We start from the raw sequence: 25,816 nt of genomic DNA, 5'->3' as shown, positions 1-25,816 counted from the left end.
ATTTTTGAATAACGAGAAATCGCCGGAAAATGTCCCAATGTGTAGCTCAGACCATCCATATTGCTATTATTCATAACCCAGCGGTATTGGTTGGACATGTTTGCTTATTGCGGAACCGCAATTAATAAATCTGTCTATAGATACATTAGTCGGAGATACATTACCTGAGATGATTCAAATCCTAGTTTATTATCAAACTATCGGCCGCCCGCGACTTCATATACGTGGATCCCATAGGGATCCCATAGATTAGGGGTGGAGTTTCAAAAAATCCATACTTAGCGAATATTTACACCCTTTAAGGAACCTAAGTACCTGCCAAATTTGAAGAATCATCTAAACTAACTAATCGAACAGATCTATCATCTAAATACTTTGAAGTGTTCAAATCAAATCATATCAAACGCCAAAATGAACAGCGGACCCTAATAAACAGGAAAATTAAATTTGAAGTGACGGTCACAACTAAATTAGTAAGTATAATTAAATCTTGTTGAATCGCCAAGTCTTTAACAGCTCTTGACACTCCCGATTTTGTGGCAAAAGCTATAGGGTCGAATTAAAATAAACTGAGAGCACAAGTTAAATACTCTGGGTGATTTTACAATAAATAATACCTTTATGTGTCATATGGCAAATCATTAAAAATACTACCTACTGAAGATGGAGAAAATATGTATTACATAACTGGAGTCCATCTGTTAAAGATTTTGACATCCTCTTTTCACAATAATGATGAAATTGAAAACGGACTTGAAATAGGACTGCTTTAATTAACACTATAAATACATTAAAATCGGCAGGAATAATGAACTTCTGTGAAACAATTACTTATTTAAACAAAGCAAAGCAATTGAAACCTGTACAACGATACTGACAATACAAAAGGATCTTACAAATCCAGATGTTCTCGTTTTCGTATAGCTATCTAAATATTATTCAGTTATCATGATATTCATAGATTGTTTCTCTTGTTTGCGTGTAAACTAATCTGTTATGTAAAACCAGCGTTTGTTAATATTAATTAATCTGTACGTTTGCTTATGATACTATCTTCCTAGAATCTAGGAAAATTCAGTTTCCATAGAGCCACATTCGGATACAAGCACCCCATGCTCAAAAAGTATATAAAAGAAATAGAGTAATGCCCGTTTTCACCATCAGTCCCTAATTTTTAAGTGGGTCCATATTCGGTTGCATAAAAAATATTGTCATAATTTAAGAGTGCATAAAGTTTTTTGGCATACTCATCATTTCGCATAACGTTCATACAGAATAAATCATAAGGCATATATTTTTTTGCCATAACCACTTTTATTATAATAATATTTTAGTATATATTTTTTCTGTATTCTTGTTTTTTTAATAACGATTTCTAGGCATAACATTTATTGGCATCTAAACCAATGCCATAAATATTACCATTCATAATATACAAAATACCATAACTTTAACAAATATGAAATATAAAATGTTATACATATAAAATATAGGTAAGTTGACAAATATAAATAGACAAGCAAGCATGCAAACAAGCATGCAAGCAAGCAGCAAGCATGCAATCAAACAGCAAGCATGCAAGCACGCAAGCAAGCTGCAAGGAAGCATGCAAGCAAGGATGCAAACAAGCAAGCCTGCAAGCAAGCAGCAAGCAAGCAGCAAGCAAGCATGCAAGCAAGCAGCAAGCATGCAATCAAGGAGCAAGCACGCAAGCATGCAAGCAAGCAGCAAGCAAGCATGCAAGCAAGCAAGGATGCAAGCAAGCAAGCATGCAAGCAAGCATTAGGATTGCCTTATCTCCGGCGCTTCGGGAAGTGCGGTCCTTCCGCTCTGGCGTAACATATACCCGGCATGCCATGCTCGCTTCCGCAGCTTCGGCTTGCTGGTCGCCTTCGGCGACCAGCCTCAGCCGCTCCAGCTCGCACGGCTGCCGGATATATGTTACAGCGAGCGAGGACCGCACTCCCACCGCGCCTCCGGCTTTTAAATTACACTCTAGTATAGGGCAGACTAGTACCACGTGGAAGAGACCACGGCCAGTCGGGATCAACATAATTTCAGATCAGGCAAGCTTAATGTTGTAAAAGAAATGTGGACTGTATAATATTATGTGCGTTATAATAGATAAGAGGGATTCGAGATCAAACAGAATGTATTTTCACGAGCTTAAGTTTTCTAAGAGACAGGTCAAAAATTAAGAACAAAAATGACAATGATACAGAGACTTTAGTTTTTGCAAATCTATAGGCCGAAAGAGTATAAAGGTGGAAGGAGGATCGTTCGCAACATCACAAATAAATACATAATTATTTACTCTTCAATGTTGGTTGCTCTTATAGACAATATTTATAACTTTAAATGTTATAAATAATTACATTATGTTATTAGTATTTTATTAAAAACAAACTTTATGTATATAAAAATTATGTTCTTTACATTTATGATTACTTAAATTATGGTATTGAAAATTAGAGAAAGTTATTATTATGCCTAAGAAACCATTATGCATTTAGAAAACTATGCATATCAAAGTTTATGCGAAAAAACTTTATGCAAATACTGTTATGCCAAACTAAATTATGATGAAAAATGTTATGCGTCTGAGAGGGCACCCTTTTTAAGTGACCCCTATGAAAGAAAAATGCCTGTTAAGTGTTACCATAGGGGACACTTAAACATTAGGGATTGATGGTGAAAACGTAAACTATTCACTACTTCATTAGGCATTGAAATGTACCTAGGTACGTATTTTTTTCTATTATCCCTAGATAAAGTTATAGACAGTAAAAAGACATCAAGAGCAAACGCGACTAACTTTAAGGGATCTTTTTTCTTCACTCTCCATTCAGCGGAGTATTGGAAAACTTTGTAGAGGCACGTTTTCATGATTTCAAATCCCCAGCTTCTTGCATTCATACTTTTCCTTGAGAGATCCTTTAAACACCTGAAAGTCAGGTTCATAATAAAGTTCTCGATACTCTTTTTATAGAAAGCTTCTAAGGAATTCACAAGCTTTTCGCTCCATAACTTTTGTCTTACTAAACAATTAAGTCTTATCGTAAAAATAATTTTTCAAATCAAAAATATGTAGTAGAGTTAATTAACATCCTGTATTCACAAACAATGTTTGCTTAAGTGAAGCAGCGCTATACAAAGTCGAACGCACAGCTTTAAATAGAGCACTGTGATTAGTTCGTGTGTAACCCTGTGCGTCCACGCGCACTGTGAGACCTCAAAGTAATGTTTGTGAATACGGGCGTATGTTCATTGCCATAGCTACATAATCCATTATACACATTTTACTACATTGTATACCTATTTATTTACTGACACGTAAAAGACTCATCACACAGTCACCAATAATGAGTATGGAGATGGGTAGGCCCCAATGGACACAAATGGTATTTTGTGTGACCCATGTGGGACCTCGTGCCCGTTCGACCCAGAGGTAAATTAATTAGATCTAACAAATGAAAATCCGCATCCGAATTCAAATTAAACACGGACTTACCCATTCTATTCATGAATAATATTATTTCGAAGCTTGATTTATTTCTTTACACAGAACAATTGAAATGATGGCTGTATTTTCTCTTTTCTATTGAAATAGAGGATTACATTTAACGTTCCAATTCACGTTTGAGAAACGATTCTATTGTCTTAACATGTCTTATTTGTATGTCCGGCATATGACATGTTAAAATAAACTAGACCGTAAGTTTATTGGCACCATGCCCTCGTACGCAACATAAAACTATTTTTCAAGGATTTACGCGAATGAAAACTGAAACGATAGCTTAAAGCGAAAGAATGCCTATAAAAAAGTTCAATGTTGCAAATAAGCTTTTAAAAATATCTTTTACGCATATCAATATCACCTCGCTCTCAGTTACACTGATAGTAGATAATATCTAACATAGAAGAAAATTCCTGAGCTCGCTCCTTTGGAAATTTTGGTAAATAGTTTTGCCATTTACTTCATTATGTAACTGTAACCTTTAGAAATATCTAGTAAGCTTCATAGAGTAAGGTATAATATTCATCACTCATCGTGATATGTAATCAATATCGTTATATTTAGTTGATATCACTTCCTTGACACAAGATCTAGTGTCATTTAATCCTGATTGATTGTTTTTACACTGTATTGGAGATAGATAGATTGTTAACGTTCTGAAACTATGTCGGTGGTCATATAGTATGGGGTAAAATGAAACGGTTGAATAAAGCAGGCAAGATCCAGAAGAATTCGCCGTATGATTAGAACAAATAGCGAAGATCTGGAATAAAATTCTGGGCCAACGTTCTATTTACATTTGCTTAACGCTTTTCGGCTTTTATAGCGTTTTATTTCGACGATAAAAACAATTCCAGGATAATTTATTCTGTGTTTACTTACGATGTCGTTTGACTCTGTTACTCTTACCAGCTGTAAGAGCTATCATTTATTTTAATTATTTATTTTCAATCACATTGTTTTTTCTGCCACTCCTAACTTTAACTTACAGACAAAACAACTAATTAAATAAGTCTAGACAACTGAAACTTAAAATACTTAGAATAATGATAAATGAGACAATTTATTGGATTAAAGACTTTTCTATTTTTATTTTATTTTGCAACTACTACGAGTATTTGCGAGACCTCTATGTGTGAATATGAAAACGAAACCTTTTAAAATATTAAACAAATCTTACCCAATGCAGAAATATTAATTGAATGTTCAACAGTTTACCGTCGTCTTTCAATAAAATATAAGCGTTTAATTATAATAATTTTACCGATAGTTTTCCGACCGTTTTATCGACAGCAAAAGCTATTTCTCTAATCCTGCTAGATTCCTAGTTCATGCGCTGACATTGAGAAAGGGGATTTACTTAGATACGTCTCGCTTCAGACTTGGCCGTTTCTTTCACGATAAAGGAATACAGGGTGAAATTGAAATCGTTGGCATCCTTTTAAAATACGACTCTACGAGTGCTTGCTTTGAACCTAGATTATTTATTAGGCACGTTCCATATTGAGACAAATCCAATAAGTTTAAAATGCCAATAATCAAACTAAAACTGTGACATCTTATTTCAATGTAAAGAAATTCAATATACCTAGTTTTAATTTTATTTACAAGAAACAGATTTTTTTTTTAAACTAAGGCAAACTTAACTCTAAAAAAAATAAAAATATAAACTTATTTTACTCAAAAATAAAAGTGTGTCCGTGAGGCAAAGAGGCGAGAATGCTGGCTGCATTTCCTCGCTGAATGGCAATACTAAGCCTTTGTGCAAGGAAAGAGCCAGCATTTAGATTTTCCGAAATTTTAATTAATTTAGGGGAAATGGTCCGAAACAGTAATTTAGCATTCGGTCCCCAAGGTCCGAAGGTCTCGACACCAAAAGGCGCAAATATGTAGTCATTAGAAAGTGACTCATATTTGCGCCGTTTGGCTAACTCAGCCGACTCTGCTGCAGCCCCAGCTTTAGCAACTGATTCCCTGAGGTGGGAAGGGGCTAAAGTATCGACACATGTAGCGTCCCAAACTAAAGCCCGTCCCCGTTCCCAGGGAACCAGAGTGAGACCATCAGGTCTCTTGCCATCATCACGGACCAATCCACGTGGTTCTAACGTGGAAGGAACGTTGATGCTGGCAAGGGCTCTCCTGATGGCGTCGTTGAGAGCAGCGTGTCGGGCGAGACGACCAGCACTTTGCTGGCAACATAGACCGTGGTGACCGAATTGGTCCACCTCTTTGCCACAGGGACACGTGTGGGGTACACAGATTGGTGCACCGAGGCGTAAGCCCACACACACCCGGAAAGACTCGTTATCAAAAAATGTTCCGAGATTTTTGGAGGGAAGTGCATTTAGCCAGTGACCGGATTCCCTACAAGAAACCGCTAAGAGCCTAGCTTTGTTAGTATCACTGATAGAATTTTGAACAAGGTGGTTAAAAGTCTCTTTCGCTAGTGGAGCGTCCCAGAGTTTTTGATGATGACGTTCCTTTGGGACGTCCTCACTAGGACAGAGACTTTTCCAAGATTCTTCCGCCTCACTAATTTCATCTAAAAATGTGCTGTTAAAAAAAATTTTTTTGACGAGGGGAAGAGTACTGTAAGCGGACGAAAGAAAGGCGGGTAAAGCAACACTAGAAATTTTGCGTATGCCGATACCACCGAGCCGAATAGGGAGTGTGGCTTGTAGCCAGGAATTATCATTGAGTTGCAAATTTAGAATTTTTTCAAGGGAAGATCTAAGGGTCGAATCTATCACATCCAAATAGTTGTTTTTTTTCCAAACGGGACTTGCACGGAGAGTATATGTAAATTTAGGGACAAATAGGCAATATTTCAAAATAGTGAAAGCAATATGAGAATTTAGATGTTCCAGCCTGGACGCCATATTTGAAAAATGGTTAATTTTTTTGTCCAAACAAGGTTTAATGCTGTCATCGAGAAGAGGAGCACCAAGAAGGCAAAGTGAGTCAGAATTTAGAATTTTGATGTTGGGGGCCAGACAGTTGAATTTATCCAAAATGTTTTGTCGAATATTTGAAGGAATATTATTGTTAATAAAAATTTCGCATTTGGAAAGGTTAAGGTCTAGTCCAATCTTTTTAAAGTTGGTCATTATCCTAACAAGATCATTATAAACAGAATCTGCTTTGCCTCCTAGGGTACCGTCGTCAAGATACCAAACATTTAATTTCGAATTTAGATTGGAGATGATTGGGTGGATACCTAAACTAAAAAGTGCTGGACCTAAAGGATCGCCTTGCTGAACACCAACGGCTGACTCAATACAATGATCGGTATAAAGTAATTTAGATGGGGAGTTGTAACACTGGTAAACGAAAGGATAAATCTGAGGAATGTGGAAACGAACCTCGTTCAGCAAGGCGGATCTGTCCAGCGAGTTGAAAGCATTTTTCACGTCTACTTTCAAGAGAATTTCGCAATCAGTGCTGGCCAAAAAGTTCCTAGTAGCATGAACGGCGGCTTCGCAACCTCCTTTGCTCCCAAAACCAACTTGAGTTGGTTGGAAAAGCTCTTTCAGGGGGCAGAAGATATCCCTACAAGCAAGTTTCGCTGCAAGACGGCGAAAGGTGGATCCTATGGCGATGGGGCGGATACCACCATCTTTCTTGCGGAAGGCACAGAGCCTTGCACCGTAAAGAAAAGGGGAGAAATTATCTACTACCTTACCTGAAAGGAGGAGGTTGCAAAGCTTCGTAATGTTTGAGAGAAGTGTTCTGCCGGCGTCGGCGGCGGAAACACTCACCAAATCCTTTAGGTGTTGAGGAGTGATACCGTCGATACCGCCAGCAGAACCAGGGGGGAAGGACATGATCGCAGCAAGGGTGTCGCTGTCATCAACAATCTGTAATGGTTGATAATTTAGGGGGGGTGGTAGACAAACGGGAGAGGGAGGAATTGGACGTGAAGGATGCTTTTCTTGAAGGCTCTTAAGGGTTTCTTGATTTGGAGGAGCAAGGGTGTCATCAGAGAAAAGGATTCGAGCTGCATTTTTGAGGTCACCATCCATTACTTTAGACTCTACGGTTCGGTAAATATTTGCAGATGAACGAAGAGGGAAAGGCGGAAGGAGAAGAGGATTCGGGTTATGGGATGAATTTTCAATGAGCGCACGGGTGAGAGATTTTGACGAGGGACTGACATGAAGATGTGAATATGAAAAAGTGAAAAGATTTTGCCAATTCTCGGAAGTATTTAAAAGACATTTTTCAATGACGGAAGTAAGAGATTTTGCAAGAGAGACCCTTGCTCCTCTGGGAATCCTTTTTACAACACGGATGGAGTTGTGAAGATGGGTGATGAAAGATTCGAATGAGGGATGAGGAGTATTTTGTGGATTTGACGGAGGGGGTGCTGGGAGTGATGAATTTTTGTGGCATCTTGTGTTGTGAATATTTAGACCACGTTTGCCCTTGTATAATTTATTGTCGTTGCATGTAGGAGCCTGGGATAACGGAAGAACTCATGAAAAATAAAGTAAAACTAAATAATAAAGAGGTACTTACTTAAATTAATAAATCATACAAAAACATTTTGTAATCCTACACGACATTATGACATAATAGACATAAAATGACAGTTATTTACAAAATGATGTTGTTGCTCGGCTGTTGATGCACATGCGCTAGGACGCCCGATGTAATTGGCTGTCTCCTAGCGTTGATAGTAGCACTCTCCGCACATGCGTTGGGACGCCCGTTGTGATTGGTTGGCACCTTGGCAACTCGTACTGCTAAAATGGGCGTCCTTAGCAACCGTCAACTCGACGGGAAATATTTCTTTAGAGAAAGGCAATCCACGCAGCATCCAGAGACAGGACCTGGGAGTCTGCCTACATGCGCAAGGCAGACCCGCCACACACTTTAACCTTCCAAACGGTGATGAGGGCAAATTAAGCCAAAACAACAAATAAAAATGCCAAAATAACAGAGGTGGTTCACCGACACGTGCTGTCAGTTTTTTTTTTTTTTTTAATTCAATATTAAAAATGTATAGTCTGATATGAAGTTGTCTGTACAATCGTTTTACACTCTTTTTAAGAGCACTCTAATACAAGAAATACATAGTAAAAATAAATACAAAAAACCTCATTGGATTTGTCTCATATTTGCGGAATGAAGGTCTGTCTTATTTTGAAAGGCTGCCAACTTTTTAAACACCCTGCATAGTGTTTAATAGAAGTTTTTATCTGACATTGGAACTTTTTCATTCCATTAAATACTGACAATGAAATATATGACAAAGGCTTTCTAAACTGTTTATATCACAAAGTAATAGTTAACGTTCAGTTGAGCGTAAACAATGTTTAACGAACATTTTGATTTACAGCGTCTTCGTTACTAAACAAACAGTTTAATTTAACTTGTCTCCGTTAGCCTACTGTGTGTACAATTAATTTAAAAAAATATAAATTACACAATACAGTATATTAATTTTATTTCTGAATTATTAACGTATAGAACACACGCTCAAGACGTACCTAATAATTTGTTACTGTCGTATTTGTATGAACGACTATTTTTCTATTAATTTATTTTAAATATTGTTACAACAAAGTTAACATAAATTGTTATTTATTGGTCAATGCAGTCATTATTTCAAGTAGTAATTTGTATTATTTGTTCAAATCAAATAACACTCACTTCTTCTTATGTTTTCTTTTATGTGACACTTAACTGCTCAGTCTCACGATTACAAGCTATCTAGCGTCGATGTGATCACACTTGTTGCTTAATAGAGAACGAGACCCTCCTCTATCACTTGCGATTGTTAACACGCGAGCAGACAGGCACGCATTCAGAATATTATTTATATTTCCATTTCAAGACTAAGCTCTGAAATAATGTTCGGTTATATTAAACATTTTACTACTAAGCTGAAAACGAACGAATGACCGCGAGCAAAGTTCAGAGGGCTGAGTGTGACTTTTTATCAAACGCGCTCACTAGTGAGAGCGTCAAAAAGTGACAATAAATGTATGACGGATTGTACAGCGCCCCGAGCGGGAAACGTTCAAAAACTAAAATTTTCATACATTTTTTAATCGCGCGTTTGATATAAACTCACACTCAGCCCACAGTACATATCTAACATATACCTGAATTAGAACCCAAAATATGTATTATCCTGAAATCTTTTTGCTTTAATTTTTAAATTACAATACCTACTTATTTTAAAATAATTTTAACCTTACTTATCTCAGGGTATTTCCTTAAAAGCATAATGTCTACAAAACTTAAATAACATTATTTTAATTTAGTTATCGCTCAATATAAAGTGAGGTCAACGTTTTAACCTTCACACATTCACATCAATCAAGCTCTTGTAACATTTATTTTATTTAATGCAATGTGAATTTTATAATTTTACTTCCACATAAATATAATATTTTTTTTAATATTAACTTTTTTATCTGTGATTTTCGTTCTGACACCGGTAGGCAAAATTTTTGTCTCTCCCAAACATGAATAATGTTAGGTTTCACAAACTTTTATTCCCTATTTCACTTTTCCAAGTTTTGTTGTGACAAAAGAAAGCCTATGTCATTCTCTCAGGACAAATCTATCTCAAGTACCTATACAAAAACAAATAGTTCAGCAGCTTAATACATTGTTACTGACATTTAAAATGTGATAGATTTATAAAATCACGTTCAATTTACAATTTGTCCTTAAAGTCTGATATAAGATTACTTTAAACCTTAGGAATTTTGCAAAATCGTCTACAAAGACCAGCCAATGCAGAATGCGCATTGAAACTCGATTCTCATGCTCGAGAATCGATACCAATTTGGCATGATAATGCAACCCAAGCGAGTTAAACTCGGTTCAGCTAGGTGTCGATCGACCCATCATTCGCTCTGTTAGATTGTTTTTGAAGCTTCCAGTTCCCTTCTAGATAAATCCTTACATTCCACATAACCACGTTCTGCTACTTTGGCGATTTCCCAAATAGTTTTCATTTTATGTAAACTTTACAAACTAAATTATCGTCTCAATTACATCATTACTGTGTAGTTGTTAAGCAATAAGATGCGATATTTCATTATTATTATTAATAATAACCTAAATTTTCTTTAGGACCTAAAACAGCTCTAGCACACAGCCGCCGTAGATACAGCAGAAAATGAGTGCAAATTATTCAATTACTTATCTTATAAGTTAATAATTATGTAAATTTATGTTTAACAAACACATTGCTCGATACAAAATGAATGCCTTTAACGATTCGAACGAAGCGTGAAAATGCGGGTCCGGTCTGCAATGTTTATTAAACACGATAAAACATCATTAATTGTTAATTCATTAATCTTTAAACATCGTCGAACAACACTATGACGTTGGTAGAAATACAAATAGGTAAGAACATTATGAATTTGGCAACAATAAGCACGTCCTTGGCATAACGCCACAGACAAGCACATAGAGGTAAAAAAATCAACAACAATGAAGTTGCAATGTTGACCAAGTTACCCGGTTATTTTAGACTCGCTTGACCAAGTACGAGTAGCTTGCCTTACCTCTAACTGAAAAAACACAACAATGCTGCTAAATAAATAAAAGCAATCAATTAAAATCCGTCTCTGTGCTGATGAAATTAAGGGTGAGAGAATTTCACATCTTATAAACGCTCGCTTCCTTATTCAATCAATGTAAGTTATCTACCCAGCTCTGACTGGTTCCGATATTCAGATGCGCAAGAGTGCGCAACCGTCCGGTATTGAATAATGCTTTTACGATTGGATAATTCACACGAAAATCAATATTTATGAACGAAGTGCGAAAATTTTACGGTCCAATGGCTCCTCTTACTTCTAGTACATGATATTTAACATCGTACCTAATTATTTTTGACGTAAATATCCGTATTTAGAACTATTTTAAACGCGTACGTATACTTCCAAAGTGAGGGTAGAATTAGACCAGACTGACCCTCTTAGCCTGAGATCGATGAAGTAACGCGATAAAGTTAAAATCACAAAGTATACACCTGCACATCAAGTCTGACTTGCTGTCGACTCTACAAGAAATATAAACGCTGCGCGATTTTACTTTAATGCAGCGCCAAGCGTTTTAATATTTACTCATATTGCCATACAAAGAGCCACGACGTTGACATGCGACGCCGTCGCGACGCTTCTATTCTTCTGGTATGACGGGACAACATGACAATAGAAGAGAGGTCATCGTCACCAAACTCACACAGTATCGTTAATTTGATTTTGAGAGTTTTATAGAACTTTTATATCTTTAAAAAAACATATTGTAAATCCCAAGAATCTCTTCTCGCCGCTAACGTTAAAGCCGATATCACATCCTATCCTATCCTGCTGATAAGTATTAAAATGTGAAAGTTTGTTACTCTTTCACGCAAAAACTACTGAATGGATTTAAGGCCCAGAAAAAACATACGATATTTTTTACACTGGGTTTTAAAGTGAGAACATAATGTCTTTCTGTGGCAGATTCAAATTCACGCGGTAAAAGCTACTTTGTATAACATTTCTGGTGTTAAATTTCACCTTATTACAACTAAATAAGATGCCACAGAAACGACGCCTGCGCATGAATCATCTCAGGCTAAGAACTCACGGCGCGATTTTCACCCGCGCCCGCGGCGGTTGAGGAATTGCGGTTTTATTTCAAAACTCACGGAAGCGGTTATTTGCGCGGTTATTCTAAAAACTCACGGCGCGATTTTAAATGGCGCCGCGTGCTAAGTCACTGGTACGAAATGGTCGCCCGCCGATCGGGCGGTTTACGCGCGGGCGAAAACCGCCGAGCGGGACCCGATTACAACCGCGCCCGCTACGGGCGAAAACCGCGTCGTGAGTTATGCATTAGTTTTTACATAAGTAGGTATCTGCATTCTACCGAAGATGCGGGCCCGCAACCACCGCGGGCGCGGGTGAAAATCGCGCCATGAGTTCTTTGCTTCAGAGCATTTTAATTTCAGCGTCTATTTAAGTAACACGACTGTTTTGTTTTTTGGACAAAACTATTGAATTGAGGTAATCTTTTTGTAAAATAGAAAGTCAATCTACGTGATTTCAGTTACAAATGTTCATTAACTGAGCATAACTCGATTCAAGAACATTTCTGGCGTCTGTTAAACAATAATTATATAACAAAGTAGGTACTAGATTACATTTAGTATTAAAATTGAATGAACAGAGACTAAATTGGAAATACAATCTAGAATGTTTTAAGTTTCAGACAATATAAAAACATGAGACGCCCGGCACAATCAATCACCAATCAAATAAGAAAATGTTACGTTGATACGGACGACAGCACATTAAGCTGAACAGCTAAGTATCTTAAACAGTTGTAAATAAGAGCGAATTTGCAACGATAAGTATAGTCTTATGTGCCGTCGACTGTACCTAGATATGTAATCAATTGATTAAAATAACGTTAACAATAATGTACTAAATTATCACGGTTGATTTTTTTTAATACACTTGCTCTACTTTAATAGCAACTATTTACTGTTTCAATATAATAAGAAATAAACTACGTCACTGTTTCACAAAGAAATACATCCATTAGAACGCGGAAGTGTCTCTTGAGTAATATTTAATTCAATAATAACCATAATATTATTATGTTCATTTTGATTCGTCGATAGATCATTAAACTATGACATAAATATTTTACGACATTTCTCTGAACGTCATCGGCATAAACTTATATTGAATCACAATCACAAGCTTTTGCAATTCATTTTGAAGGCATATATCGTAACATCTATCTCCAATGTTCTGGTAATATTGGAATAAAGTCCCATGAGAACACAAGTTAGATCGAGTTGCACCTCTTTACTGAAAGATCTTATCTGGACTCATCTCTTACAGCCAAAATTAATAATCTAACCTACCTAGGTTATACTATTTATCCTACTATAAATAGTATAACCTAGGTAGGTTAGTCTTTTGTTCTGAAAATCTTAGTAAGTAGGCACTAGGCAATTCAATCATTCGATAAGGGTTATTTGATGTTTAATGACTCTTTTGTACTATAATAAGCACTGTCAAGATTTTAATTGCCATTTTCACCAAAATAATTTCCTTTGGTAATCTTTGTGTTGATAAGAGCGCGTGAACTTTCGCTTTAGAAATCAATGGCGATTCTGGTCACTGACCCTTTTGAAGAATTGGTAAATTAGAATTATTTTATTATTGATGTCGCTATTTCATTACTTCAACTTTTATGTTTCAGAACAATAGGGACTACGACAGTAAGAACTCTCACGCCCGTATTCACAAACGATTGGTTCGTGTGTCACTCTATGTGTCCGCTCACACAGTGAGACCTCATAGTAATGTTTGTGAATAAATTCCAAAAATCTCTGTTAACTTTAAAAACGCATCAAACATCGCAAAACAATAATGAACTGCACGTACAGCATGATCCTCATATTTTACGATATTATTGACTTCCCAACAGATATTTTGTGCCAATTTAATTGATGAATAATGCAAAGCTCGTACTCGCTATATCATTGTAATTTATAGTTCATAACGAATTGATGACAGTGAACAAGTAAATGTGTTGGTGATATTTAGTCAGCAATTTAGGTAAACAACTAAAGTGTAAGCTGATCAAAGCGATAACCTAATACTTTAACTAAAATAATATTTTCATCCACGACACCTTTCCTATCCTGTTTTCAAGATTCTTCTCTCGGACAAACAAAATTAAAACCATTGGAACATTCATCCAGAAAGTATTGTTGTTCTTTCTTTCACGTGCTTTCAAATCATTTGCCAAGTTACATAGCGAGCGCCACGGCCATCTCTTAGCAAATTATAATTAAATTCTTAGCAAATTCATCATCATCATCAACAGCCCTTTACAGTCCACTGCTGGGCATTGCTGCTTAGCAAATTATATTTATTTATTCAAGAAACGAAAAACATAGGTATCTAATTAGCAACCAGCTAATTATACAAAGCTTTTACCAGTTACAGGCTTTTTATTTTAAGATTTCCTCAATTTAAGTAGAAGTTTAGTCTAATTAAACAAATGCTTAAGTATTTTTAGCTTGTTTTTGCCTATCCTATTAGCTTTCTGTATTAACTTTATTGCTCAAATTAAAAAGGAAGCTTGTAAATAATATCAAACACGACAAATTATATTAATTAAATAAGATAGACTCAACCATAACATCAAAAGAATTAGTTTAACCTTTGAACGCCCAGTCCTTATTTGAGTCTAAATCTCATTACTACAAATAAGATCAGATACACTCGGATAATTCAGCAAATTATTGAGGACCTAAGCTCGCTTTGCCATAAGAATATCAATCAGGGATTAATGAAGCAGTATACTTAAAGCTTCAGGAAAACATAGCGAGATTTTCTGAATTAAGAGGGACTTATACTTTTCATGTTGTAAATACTTCCTTCAGTTGCTTTAATGGTCTTATTTATATTAATATATCTACATAGAAGCAAGCTGAAGCTGAAAGAAAACCAAATGCAGGTTTGGCAATTTAAGAAGTGTTTTTGAGGTGCTTTCAAATATCTAAGATAGTGTCTTGAAACCTATTTCAATCAATCCATAAAAAAGCAATCAAACTAAAACACTTTGTTTTATTGTTCACTTTATATCAATATATCACCTGAAATCAAATAAATGTTGTAGAGAAATTCAGTTGATTCCATTGATTAAAAAAATACAAAAAGAACAAGAAAAAGAATCTACTTATATGGTCGATTACGTATCATTTATATCATTAATTTGTGATTGTGAAATTAAAATATCTGTAATACGATCAATCATTTACAATTACGTAGAACCGGCGGCAATACGCCGAACCGGCAAATGTGATGATGTTGTTTATAAACAACTTAATGACTCAATCATTCATAACAGTTTTATATAATAAATTAACTTAACACGTTTATAAATTGATAGAACTAAAATTTTAATTGATTAATGATCGACAAAATATCAAATAAAATTACTCTCTATCTAATATAAATCTAATCAATAAATCAAAGATAGAGTGTCAGAACAGTCGTCAGCATCTCATCGATATTTCATTGCAAAATCGCCTCTATTGTAATAACTCTAGTGTTGTACATTGTTTGTCTTGATGAGGCATCATTTGTACAGCTCAATTTGTAAAAACACAATTCGTCAGACATTTTTAATTTCACAAGTTACAAAGATAAATGGCCGTCATGAGATCCGGAAGGGAAATCTGCTACCAGATTTCGGGAATTTAATCTGAGTGAGTGAGAGGAATCGTGACCTTAATACAAGTTTCCCTGAGTTTTATGGCATTCCTTGTTCCCTTCTTACATGCGTATAAACGTAATTCTTTGTAGATTCATGTCGCTTACTCGTATCTTATCAGTTTTATAGTGGTAGGAATGTCGCCAATTTGCATTGAGCTAGGTCTGGCAGTCTCATGCAAACTTAGGCCTTGTATTTTTATGGTTAGTGGATAAGGCTCATAATAAAAGAATCGTTGTAATACTACTTGACAATTTGAAAAGTGGAAAGAGATTAAGTTTTTATTATACATATTTTTTTGCAATAAAAAGACACTTACTTAGTGTATCCGAAGTCCAGTAAAATCTGAAATAACCAAAAATGTAACATTAGACATCAGTAGATAACAAGCTTTTATTGAAACTAAATTCAATTTCACTTCTCTGATTAAGTGCCAAATAAGTTATACAAACAAAATTTATATCATCGAAATATCATTATAATTTAAGTGCCCAACTGTATCAGTTTTTGCCTCAAAATGAAATTCAAGTCCAAAACTTTCACTTCAAGATCTCAGCAGGACTATAAAAGATATTTGTTTTTTACAATGAGGCTTTTAAAGCTGTTTTACACCCCAATATAACTTTAACCGTATTGCTTCAACACAATAATGTGGGCGTAGTACTCAAAGGTACACTCAGGCACTTAAACTTATACGTAGACTATACTTTTGCAAAATCGCAACTTGATTTTCCTTGGTGTATAATTTTTACCTTTTTCATATTTTTGTGTCGATAGCAAAATTATCCTTTAGACTCCAAAGGCTTCATTTATTATCTACATAGTACCAGGTACCAAAGTTTTTGCTGACCTTTTGTTAAATTGGTCAAATTATGCATTGTCAGCGTTTCGAAATTACGATTGGAAAACTTGGACAATAAGCGACCGTGACGAAACACAACTTTCTTACAAGGGATCATTTGGAGTAATGGACAAAACAAAGATACATAAGTATTATGTATTAGTATGTAATGTCTTCTTTCAATATCTTTGATATGTAAGTATACCTAACACCTGTTAAGTAATGGGACGTAGGGGAGACCTAGGAGAGTTGTGACAGAGGTGAGTTGTGACAAGGGCGATTTCTGCTTACTTAATATAGTTAGGAAGCTGGTGAAAACGCTTGTTTGTCGCTTTTAAGACGCTCTTCTTGACTAAGTACCTGCGGGCGGCGTATGAGACACGGTTACGTAAATATGACGTCTCTGTACAAAAAAATGCGAAAAGTAAGCTTTTCTTCAAAATTGTATTTCAATTTATGTCACAACTCTCCTATAGTCTATCCAATATAGCTTGATTAGAATGACGGCTGTCAAACGAATGTGACTAGTGCTGGGTATGTTTCGTACGGTTCACATAGATGTATCGATAAGTTTTCGAAAAAATGATATAAAAAATGCACCCAATTTTTCTTCATATCTTTATTCATAAAAATGACAATTATGATTTAAATTTAAAGACAGTAAAAATTAAAATTCATGTCAAGGGTGTACAGCCTAAGTCGTAGTCATTATCATCAGTGTTCTTCAGTGGGTTTTTTCCTCTCGCTAGAGGGCGGTGGGCATCTCTTCTAGAGCAACGGTGCTATGAATACCCAAAAAATTTTATAAAAAAAAATAAAAACGACTAAAAAACCTACATTAAAAAGTAGAAAAATAATTACTAATTACCTACTTATTTATTAGGACGAATTAATATTTATGTAGGTATACCATGATTGATACTTTCGGAGTCGGTCGGGTTTTTTTTTTATAAAATTTTACTTATTTTTTGCTTTTTAGTTAACTAATTATTACCTTGATGTTACAACTGAAGGTAGGCAGTAGGTACATTGAGACCATACTCTTCATGTCTAGTGTAAAATAATATTCCCTACAAAATACAGGTTACCATATAGGAAACCTAAAAAGACCGTAAATCGTCAGCCCACCTTAAAAACATGAAAGAATACAACTGTTGGTCTATTTGTACTTATAATATTTAAAGAATTATCCTCCAACTCCTAAGCATTAAGGAGTTGTATGTACCATGACCAGTTCATCATGATGAGATGATGAATATCTGATGTAAACACTTCAATAACTTTAGAAACTATACTTATCTATAATTAAAAGAATTATCCTCCAACTCCTAAGCATTAAGGAGTTTTAACTTCTATCATCAGCTCATCAATATGAGATGATGATTTCCAGGAGCAAATATATGAATAACTTAAGAAAAAGTTTGAAAAACGATATACGTGCCTATAAAATTTGAGGGTTGTCCTCGATTTCCCTAGGATCCCATCATCAGATCCTGACTTGGTGACAATGAGACCACCTCAGAAGTGTACCATATCGAACAAAAAAAGAATTTTGAAAATCGGTTCATAATTCGCGGAGTTATCGCGTAACAAACATAGAAAAAAACATACGGGTCAAATTGAGAACCTCCTCCTTTTTTTGAAGTCGGTTGAAAATTACCGGTGATTGATTTCCGATGTTTGATTATTTAAGAACGAAGTGTTTTTTGGTTTTTAATAGTGAACATTTAGAAAAACGTATAACTTGACATAAATATGTTAAAAAATTAGTTAGAAATTTTTTTTGTTAAATATGTTAAAAAATTAGTTTTAATTTAATATGACATTTGTCGATATGTCCCAACACTAAAATTTTTGTAACTCGAGATAACCTTGTAGAGACGTCGTTAATACTCTAGCTTGATTTTTATAATTTCGAATTACTACTTATTGGTGTAATTTAACGCTGCATTTACACGAAATTAACATTTTTATTGGAAACACTGTCGTCGAAAATATTGTTTGTAGGTCAGACGTGAATTATTTCTTGTCCGCCAATATTTAGCTCTCATTGATCGCTACTACAAAGTAATGTCGTTACTTTAGATGGCAGATGTCATTCTAATCAAGCTATATTGGATAGACTATAGCTTACTTAATTTTTCTGATGGGCCATTTTCACGATGTTTTTAGATGTTTTTTTGTGTGTTAGTAGGTTCAGTAATAATTTGTATAATTGCATGCTGTTACTTTTTTGGATTCAGAATGCCTAATAACTATACATGAACGCCATATAGAGGAACTGCTTGCTAAAGTCGAAATCTAGGACCTAGCTTATGAAGTGATTAGGTTAAAGGGTTAAAGTTTAAGATATGCTGCGACCTCTTACAATCTAAACTTGTCAAGATGTATTAGGAAGAAAGAGGCTTATCAAATAAACCCAGAAGGCGAAGCTCCGTCTATGAATTATACCACCGCGACTATTTTATTTTTATAGAAGAGAAAGAAAATACTATAGGTATTAATTAAGTGACTATAATATTAGCTAAAAATATAATTTAAAAAATCCAGGGTCGTGGGAGAAAAATGAAAGCTTTTAACTGGTAGGTACTAAAGGATGATTAAAGTACTTTTTTGCTAAAAAATCATGTTTGATTGAGTATTATGGTATTTTTTATATCTAATAGATGAAATACAATGCTGTCACAACTCACCTCGGTAGCTGTCACAACTTACCTCGGTGCTAGGAGAGTTGTGACAGAGGGAGTGGTCTAAGATTTTGGTGATTTTCTTAGAAACCCTAATACTTTAGTTAACTTTGGTGATTGTTTTGAAAACTGAAGGAACAGCGCTACATTAATTTGTATGATTTATAGCTGTGGAATGTTTTTTGAGCGAGATATGGCCCCTAAAGTAAAAATTGTCACAACTCTCCTAGGTCTCCCCTACACTGAACTAATGTTAAACGACTTGCATTTTTAATGCTAATACATCTTGTTTTATGAGGAAATATTATGTACAAACCATAAAAATATTGTGATTTTAAGTCATATTGATTACTTCACGTCACCTACGCGTTTCTTGGGTATCCCAATGTGAAAATACGAGTAGACCAATTTCCAGTTTCAGTTATGTAGACTTTGTTTGAGTTTAATCTTAGGAACGCACAATTAACACAGCAGCACTGTTTTGTCATTTGTCTATTGCTGTACAATTAGCGACAGCACATACTGGGCTACAAATCGCTTTTAATAGCTTGTCGTTTACCTACTTACAGCTAATTTATGAGTTGACGCGCGCGCGCGTTTTGTGGTCGCGTCTGTCGCTGCGTTTTGTCGCCCAATGTGCGCTGTCGCTTATTCTACCAATAAAGTTATCAATTCAATAATTTCAATAAGACGTGCGTCTAGACTACGACAACTAAAGACAGTAAGAGGAAAAACGTCTTCGTACCTACTAAATAAATTTAATAAATATATTATTTAGTAATATTTCCAAACACAAAGCTGAAACGGAAAAAATAATATTAGATTTTCTGTGAAAAGAAACCGATACAAAGAGCCTGTGAGAATAAGTACAATCTATTTTTTCTTTATAACAAACAATTTCCAAGAAAATCTTGGTAAGTCTAAATTACTACAAAACTGAAAGTTTGTAAAATCTGCGCGTAACTTTGCTGTTACTTTTTATAATGATGTAACCCGATAATCAACTTCATAAGAAATTAAAACAATCAGAAACGTTTAAACTCTAACAATCTCGATACATCAAAAATATTATTTCGCACAAGTCTAACTTTATAAGTAAAGTTCAAGTAAAATTAATTTTCCTACATATAAACTCTGTCTAAAATTCACAATACACAACTTAATATACATTGTAATTAATTAAACATAGAAACGAGTGAAAAATGGCAGCTTCTTATATGTTTTCCTTTTATGTGCTACTCCAGGCGCGAATAAATAAATAAGCTTAGGGAAATTAAGGTACAGTTTAAATGAACACGATGAGGATCTTAATGAATGTACTCCAATTAGAAGAACCAGGTCGAGTCGAGTTTAAACGCTCCAGCGGTAGGTGCGTTCTTTGTATTTAGAAAATAGACCTAGGGCTAATGTCGCCCATAAAAGTGACACAGGAAATCTTAAAGACATTTAAGCACGTTCGTTTTAATTGAAATAATATGCGAATAATAAACAATGTAACTCCAAGTCTACCGATAATTATGATTAGGTACGCCAGTACACTCATACATAGTTGTTCTTCATTGTCATAAACAGCAAGTAGATTAAGATAGATAAAAATTACATCAAAGCAGAGATGTCCGAGAACTGTCCTATCTCTTCAATAATTAGAATTGGATTTCAGATTCTTGAAGATTTTGCACGGGGTTAGAATTTTAAGTGATAGCAGCCCTAAGAAGACCACACCTTGAAGCTAACTCAATTACTGGCGACCGAAGGCTCGAGAGGCATTCTTAACAGATAATAAATTTTAATACCAACATCCCATAAGAGGTGAATGACCATCGGCGTATAATTTGAATTCCAAATTAATGAGAAAACCAAAACTCTTTGTAAAATCACACCTCCGAATCTAACATGTTTTTCAGGTTTAATTGCTTCTCGGTACATGCGGTTCATCCTTGGTATTTTTAAGGGTCACTTGTTCATCCTAAAGAACGTCAACATATTCCAGCTGAAAACGTTGGCGAATATTTCTAAAAAGTAGATACATACGAGTTGTAACAGCTATAGTCCAGGACCTTCCAACTCTCTTATGCCACGATCCTTGTTACAAACACCAGACATTATTTAAAGGACAATGTTCGTTCTCCATACATTGTTCGCCTAAGAACCAACAATTTTGACATATTACTACCCGAAAGCGAAATAATACGATTCTGTGTGTAAGAACAATGATTCCTGATGGACACTTGCCATAAAATTAATGATTAAGAATATTAAATCACAGCGATTTTATAATATGTCGTTTATGACAACATGGCGTCTAATGTATTGTGTGAATGTATGAACACCGATTCGCGAAAAATATTTTGTATTGTCGTCACGCCGAGTCGCAGCCAAATAGTATAAAATAATAGAACAAGTTTTAGAAATACAACTCGGCATTCCACTTTTATAATATGCCCACATATTGCACGTAAATAAACAACATGAATCGTAGGTTGTTTCCACCCTTGTCATCTGACACATGAAATAAACTCCTATTGTATTATAGATATCGAAGCCGAATCGTATATAATAATAGAATGGGTTTTGGAGATAACTCGGGGTTCCACTTTTATAAAATACCTACATATTACATAAAAATATCACGAATCATGAGTTTTCTTTTCACCATTTACATCTGACACGAGATAACAAACTCCTATCTCCATGACTACCATCGTAGTCTATGCCAAAGACTACAATATTTTAAGCAAGAAGTTTCAAACCTTACCGGCTACGGTAACCCCTGGGCCACATACATCATGATAACATTCGGTCGACACCGGAACGAAGTCTTGCGATTATGCAAAAAAGCATCGTATTCTAGTGCGGCTATATCACGTTCAACCGGGGTTTTAATTCGACTAAAGTCCTGACTAAAGACTGGAAGAAAATACGCCGCATTGTATGAGCACTTCGTGTTCGTTAAAGCGGCTTCAGATCTAGAGCCCACATAGTTTTCTTTTCAATAATATCCGCAAGTAGCGCTGCATGATCTTTACAACAAAAACGGCAATAGTTATTAAGGTGCCAAAATTATATGATTACTTTGGCACGGTATTATACACGTTCGAAGATTTTCATTCATTTCTTCATCATCATCATCATTTCAGCCACAGGACGTCCACTACTGAACATAGGCCTCCCCCAATGACTTCCACATCGCACGGTTGGTAGCGGCCTGCATCCAGCGCCTTCCCGCTACCTTTATCAGGTCGTCGGTCCACCTTGTGGTGGGTTGACATTGCAGAATATGACTTTTGATAGGTTCATCATAGAATTCGGCGGGGATATCCTCACGGAGGAAGTTCGTAACAGGGCGGAACAAGACCTTATAATAATGCAAGGCCGAAGCTGTTACGCGCGTGCTCCTACGTGTAATCCGGCGAGTATGCAATAAATAGTAATGTCTGGTAAATAGTGGTAATACGTATCGTTCGTTCGTTCGTTTCAGCCGAAAAGACGTCCACTGCTGGACAAAGGCCTCCCCCAAGGATTTCCACGAAGACCGATCCTGCACCGCTCGCATACAGGCACCTCCCGCGACCTTCACCAGATCGTCGGTCCACCTAGTGGGAGGCCTGCCCACGCTACGTCTTTCGGCTCGTGGTCGCCACTCAAGAACTTTCCTGCCCCAGCGGCCATCAGCTCTACGAGCTATGTGCCCCGCCCCGTCTATGTCTGTATGCGCTACGATTACAGGGTATCATTTTGCATAGTCGCAAGACTTCACTCCGCTGCTGTCAAATCAATGTCGCATAATGTTATCGCAATGTGTGTGGCCCTTGGCCAAATCACAGAAGCCTATGCGAAGAAAGAGCACTTGAATGACAATAAAAATCAGGGTTACCATTTTATAAGATCTCCTCACTATTGAGGGTAACAAAGTAACATTAATAATCTAGCCATTAATTACATTTATTACCTATACGAGAAAGTAAAGCAACATGCGGTTTTATTTTAATTTGTAAAATATTTGTAACAGTTTGTTCCAAGTTTAGTTTTACAACAGTATTGCTGTTTCAGCTGTCACTGTGAAGCTTTGGGAAAATAAATAAATAGAAAAAATATTAACATACATATTTATTTAAGTTTTTATGTTCATTATCCTAATATGCCAATTTAAGTTACACTGTGTGACAGTCTTTGACACTAAACAAACTCTTCAGCTTAATAATACCTACCTACAGGGCGTTTTTATAGTTACTCTTGCTGATGAAACAAGAAGGGTTGATTCTACTACTGAAATACAACTACTTTTCTTACAGGACCAATATCAAATTCTCAAAAAAATTCACATCCTCGTGATGGTGATAATTTCTATGGAGAGGTTTTTTTATATTCGGTCTCTTGTGATAAGTTATTCCATTTGAGCAGTAGAATTAATCCTTTTTATTCGATCACATATAAAAACAACAGAAGTGTTTAGGAAAACTTCTTCTTTGGTATGGTATCACTACGGAGTTATAATGTCGGCAACTCTGTATCACTGACTTGTAACTTTCAAACAGCATGAATAATAAGGGCACCACATTGGTTTTCTTTCTGAAAAAAGGCTTTCAGTTTTAGTACTAACCCTTTAGCACTATTTCATTGAAATAAAAATACAATAAACGCACAGAAGACTGAAATTGAGTCAACTGACGTGACATTTATAATTTGTTGACATTATGACAGTTTGACAAGACTAGGGATTGAAAAAGTTTTAATTGAAAAAGTAAAATGACAATTTATTAAAACGATTCACAAGGATATAATCGATTAAAAATATTTATAAAATGTTCTGATACTTGCCTGTAGCGATTATCCAATCCTGGTTTCTACTGAAAAACTACCTCGTGGCAAGATTTTAATAAAATAATAAAATCTTTATCTTCTCTTTCACAATCTATAAAAGTTCATTTGGTCTATTATTATACAATACATGTGCTATGAATGAGGGTTTTCGCGATTGAAAAATCCGCGAGATGGCAATACGTAGACGCGAGGTCCAAATGCTGCATGATTGGTGGATATCTGTCAATGTCATGTCAAAAATAACCAATCATGCAGCATTTGGACCTCACGTCTACGTATTGCCATCTGGCGGATTTTTCAATCGCGAAAACCCTCATTGGCATAGATTATGAGAGACTGGCAACTATACTAGGTTGATATCAGGTGATCCGTCTGCTCGTTTGCCTCCTGTCACATAAAAAAAATATATATATGTTTCTCACACTTCAACTGGCATTGGATTCAACATCGGATTCTGACACTTTTACAGTTATGATACCATGAATATCAGTTTATGGTCCTAATTATTTTTATTTTATTTACGACCTTCGACCAGTTGGACACTTTAGATAGCTTCTTGTAATAGCGTCAATATCTTTTTAGCTTTTAACGCAAATCTAGTCTTCAAAGCAGTTTAATCGATTTATTTTATTTTCAAAATCGATATTTTATTGTCTATGATGGCCGCAGGAACATCACTATACATGGACTCCCAGCAATAAAGTACGGTAATGCCTCGTATAGATGAACCATGCTGAACTGTCCCACCAAACTCAATGACAGGGGGGCGCTACCATCGTTCAACTATATGGATTCCAACATGGCAAAAATCGGAACCAGCGATCCGGTATTGACGGTGGCGCCCCACTGTCAATGTCATGCATAGGACAGTTCAGTATTTTGGAACTATACAGATTTTATCGGCAAAAATTATGGAACTTGATAGGTTTTAGACCATGCCACGCACCAAAACGTCCGGAAGTTGTAATAGTATTATAGAATAAACGTTAAAAGACTTATTTATTTAATTTTTCAATGCTTAAGTGTCCATTAGAATGAAAGGGTGCTTAATGTATTAAAAAAAATAGAAAATAATTATGATGGGTTAATGTTTTTGGGCGGTTTTTTAGGCGGTTTCTGACAATGTCCTTTTCTCATCGCCAGAGTCCTGTGCAACAAGCTTTCAAGAGTAGAGCGTATCTTCACCTTAAAGGCCGGCAACGCACCTGTAACGCCCCTGGGTCTGCGGGTGTCTATGGGCGACGGTAATCACTTACCATCAGGTGATCCGTCGTTTGCCTCCTGTCACATAAAAAAACCACGAACTTGAAAAGACGCCTGTAATAACAAAAGGTCAGACTTATTTATGAAAAAAAAAGTTCGTCTCATATAGAGCATTGCCCTCAAATAAATGTCAGCTGAAACTAGTACCAAGGCCAATCAATTAATCTGTGTCAAGGTTAACTGACGGTGTCTGCAGCCAAGTCTTTGTTTAGATGTTAATTGCCGTCACAATAAAGCCTGGAGTCCATTGATTTATTTGCACAGTTTTTATACGATAAAAGATAGTGTTTTGTTATAAGAACCTACGCGAATCTATGTTCTGGCCTTCGAAACAATTTTTGATGTCTTAATTTGGGTTCACAAACTTTTTATAAGTGTAAAAATCCGCACAACACATTTTGTCACTCCTTTCATATTACTCGCACTCTT

At 35.7% G+C, this 25,816-nt stretch overlaps 1 protein-coding gene across 3 annotated transcripts in view; it reads right to left on the bottom strand.

Moving 5' to 3' along the window:
- The window catches only part of LOC135076889 (peroxidase), a 140,018-nt gene that overhangs the window by 80,359 nt on the left and 33,843 nt on the right, over positions 1-25,816 (bottom strand). For 2 of the 3 annotated variants that reach the window (XM_063971399.1, XM_063971401.1), the window contains exon 2: positions 16,095-16,120. The exons of the other annotated variant lie outside the window; for it this stretch is intronic. The gene's annotated coding sequence lies outside the window, so the exon portion shown is untranslated. The remainder of the gene's footprint in view (positions 1-16,094; positions 16,121-25,816) is intronic. 3 annotated transcript variants of the gene reach the window in all.

Source organism: Ostrinia nubilalis, chromosome 12, assembly GCF_963855985.1.
Source record: "Ostrinia nubilalis chromosome 12, ilOstNubi1.1, whole genome shotgun sequence".
Classification (NCBI taxonomy): Eukaryota; Metazoa; Arthropoda; class Insecta; order Lepidoptera; family Crambidae; genus Ostrinia; species Ostrinia nubilalis.
This window is presented reverse-complemented; position numbering and strand designations above follow the sequence as displayed.